This window comes from Alexandromys fortis, unplaced genomic scaffold (assembly GCF_014885135.2).
Source record: "Alexandromys fortis isolate MF-2015 unplaced genomic scaffold, M_Fortis_MF-2015_v1.1 scaffold_205, whole genome shotgun sequence".
Lineage (NCBI taxonomy): Eukaryota > Metazoa > Chordata > Mammalia > Rodentia > Cricetidae > Alexandromys > Alexandromys fortis.
The window spans coordinates 979,819-983,733 of record NW_026068107.1 but is presented as its reverse complement, the minus strand read 5'-3'; positions in this window follow the sequence as shown (position 1 = coordinate 983,733).

Below are 3,915 nucleotides of genomic sequence, written 5' to 3'. Positions count from 1 at the left end.
TATCTTGAACTCTTGAAGTAACCTAGAGAAGTTGAGAATGGATGTTCTCCTGTCTCCCCTTCCACGTTGCTTGAATTACTCGCAGGTAGCACCAGTCTCAGTTCTCTGTGCGACTGAAAGAACTCAGGACATGTACAACACTCCACCAACTAAATTCCTTCCCCAATCGTGTTTGTTATATTAGGAAATGCTATGTACCACCTGATGCACTGCATTTTGGACAAAAGACTTATGTTTGGACAAAACACATATCCTGCCTTCAAGTAGTCTTAATAATTCAGAAATGAGAAAACATCCAAAAACATAATAAAATCGCTAGCACTTATATAAAACACTGTGAGACAAGTAGAGGTGACTTTACACATTCTGACTTCTTGATCCTTATAATCCTATTAGGAGGGTGCTATTATTATCTCTTATTTTCAGATCAAGAAATTGAGACATGAATAGGTTAAGTAAATGCCCAGACTACACCACTAACACGTGACAGAGTTAGTGCTATCTCCTGACAGTCTGCCTCCACACTTAGACTTATTAACCACTGAGCCAGAATAGAGAATACAAGTATATAAAACACATTTTTAAAGCTATCACTCTATTTAGATTCCAGGATGCACACACAAAAGAAGGTAATATTCTGGGGTATGTTGGGCTTGAGTGTCAGGGGAGCTCTAGGTATATTTAGAGAGGTGGTTGGTCTGAGAAGCTTTCTTAGAATAAAAAGTCTTGTGTCAGGTCTTGAATGACAAGGAGAATAATTGATTGTCAGACTTGCTGTTCTTAACCTCGGCCAACTTAATAAAGAAAAGGCTTTAGAATTTAAAACAATTATCCTATGATAAGGTTGCCTGGTTCTCGGCCTCACATATAAATTTGAAGCAAAGCTGGCACGTGCATTCTACAGGGACACATAATTAAAAGGAAGTAAAGGCTTATTTACAGGACTTTATGAAATGCACCATAAACTTCAGAAATTGGCCACAGCAATTGGAGGAGCAGTTAATCTTATAGGACTAAAGAATGACTTAGCTGTTGAGAAGAAACTGGTGATGGAGAAATCAATCATCTTAGATAAGCCCTAGTTCTAAGAATGGTGGGAAAGCGAGAGAGCAGCATAAAATCAATCCCTTGCATTACAAAACACGCCAGGCATTGATCACCACCAAGTGTTATTTGAAAATAGCAATGAAAATTACTACCACTTTTTCCCTCTCTAGTCCATCACCTTAACCACTCGGTCACAACTACATTCTTTTTTTTTTTTTTTCCCTCTCGAAGATGGTCTGTTCACTCAAACTTGGTGAAGTTTATTTGGTTTAGCATGATTTTGATAGCTTACACTCCAATCTATATTTTAATCACCAAATGATATCATTACTCTTGCTTTCTATCTTCTATTTAAAGACTCTACTATTTTGTATGGGGATTTTTAGGAGAAAACAAAATGGGAATAATTTTTATCTTAAAATGAAGTTTACACTTGCTTTCAGAACCATCATTCATTTGCAGATTCTTTGTATAAATAATCAAATGATTGCTTTTCATAAAACTATAGTTTTGATATTGGAGCTTTTCAATTCTATTCCACAAGCTAAGGCTAAAATTAACCATGAAAACTAAAGTCATAATCATTTTATAAAGCTATTCAGGGTATGTTCTTTTACCTATTATTAGCACATGAAAAAAATAACTGATTCAGCAAAGAAATACTTTTTTAAAAAAGTAAGCCATTAGGTTTTAGTCTCTTCGGGGCTAATTTATACAATGAATATGCTTAAGAGAGATGAAAATTCAGCACCTCGCACAACATGGCTATGGTTCTGAAACAACAAACATTTCAATAAAAGTAAAAGTTTGTAATTGGAAATTTCTGGTGTACATCCTCTGGCAGATTATCTTTGCTAAGGTTTTAATGTTGTTTGATGCCTGTGTATATATGTTTGTGGATGTGTTTGGGCCACAGTGTGCTTGTGGAAGTCTGAGAACAACTTCCACAAATTGGTTCTCTCCTTCATCCATTTTTCAGGCATCCAACTGAGGTCAGGCTCCAGAGTAAGTGCCTCACCTGTTTAGGCATCTCGCGAACCTCTCAAATTTTTACTAGACCCATTGTTTCTCTGTACATTATTGTTCACTGGGCACTTAGAATCTGTGAAAAGTGGTCCGTCTGCCATGATTACACGCGTGTCTATAGCCTAACTTGTAAGGTAGAAACTCAATCTCCATTGTGCACCACCTGTAGAGTACAAAGTTGAACTCCATAGATATTGATGAGGAGAACAAGAATATATCGAAATTTCCTTCTTGGCTCTCAGGAGTTATGAAACAAGAACAAAATTGACCCAGTCAAACTTTACACTTTCCCAGTCTTGTTAACAGAATTGCCTATTGATATATTGTCTTTAGGCATGTCTCTAAATACCACAAAGTCAGAAACACCAAGTAAGTGTTGCAAAGTTGAGCAAGGTTTCCATTATCAAGCTTCAGAAAGTACCATGAAACTTCCCAAGAATCAACATTTATTGAGTGGATATTACAGTCTACATACCATGTGAGTTACTAGAGACAGTGAAATGAAATTAAGGCTCATCTTACGTTCTCCACGTGTTTATATCAGTGAAGATAATAGACGAATAAGTGAGTAACCACCAGCCATTTCTCATAAAGCCATGCACAGGAAAGTTGTAGTGCAGAATGTCATGATAAAATTCAACCCTAGGGCCCTTTGTTTACGAGCCAACCAAGCAGCAAGGAGATCCGATCTGGGCACCAGGAGAGACATCATTGGGGTGAGTGAGTTTCTGACCGCAGCAGCAGCCCGGGACAGGGAACTCAGATGTTCCTCATCCCTCCTACACTTCCTGGTCATCCTCAGGGCTATACTGCCCGATACCTCCTCTCTCTTCCTATCCCACCCAGCTTGCATCCACAACCCTCTCCCTCTCCGCCTGACTCCCTCCACTCTTTGACCACATAACATCTCCCAGCTCAGCCTGTTCGGGCACTGGGACCGAGTCCAAATCGGGAGGGCAAACTGGAGGGTGGTAACTCCTTTGTCCCAATAGCCTGCCTGCAGCAAGCAAGGTAGGCCCTTTGTTTACGAGCCACGCAAGCAGCAAGGAGATCCGATCTGGCCAACAGGAAAGACATCGGGCTTACATTCACAACCCACCCAGAGCGGTGCTGTGGAGTTCCATCTGGACAGTCGTCCATGTTTGGGTGCTGAGGAGTTCCAGCTCTCCCAGCTTCTACACTGAAGAGATACACCCAGAGACTCAGTCACAGCAAAGACTGGACCAAGACACCAGGCATCTCCTGGCTCCATTTGAAGGAGGAGATGGGAAGGCGCCAATGCAAGACTTCCTCCAACAACCTGAAAGGCAACATGACGTCACCAGAATCAAGGGATCCCGGAATAAGAAGAGTTGTACACCCTACTCCAGAAGAATTAGAAGAAATCGACTCAAAAGTAAATAATATGAAAATAATAGAAGACCATAAACAGGAGGTGAAAAACTGCCATAAACAATTAGAGATTACAAACAAAAAGGTATAGGAAATGAATAAATTGCTCAAAGATACCCAAGAAAACCAAGAGAAACAAGAAAAAGCAATCAAACAGGTACGGGAAGCGGTTCAAGACTTGAAGAATGAAATGGAAGTAATGAAGAAAACACAAACCTAGGGAAGGTTGGAGATGAAAATCTGGGTAAACGAACAGGAACTACAGAGACAAGTACTACCAAGAGAATACAAGAGATAGAAGAAAGAATATCAGACACTGAAGATACCATAGAGAAAATAAACACACTGATCAAAGAAAACAGCAAGTCCAATAAACTCTCATCACAAAACATTCAGGAAATATGGGACACAATAAAAAGACCAAACCTAAGAATAACTGGAGTAGAAGAA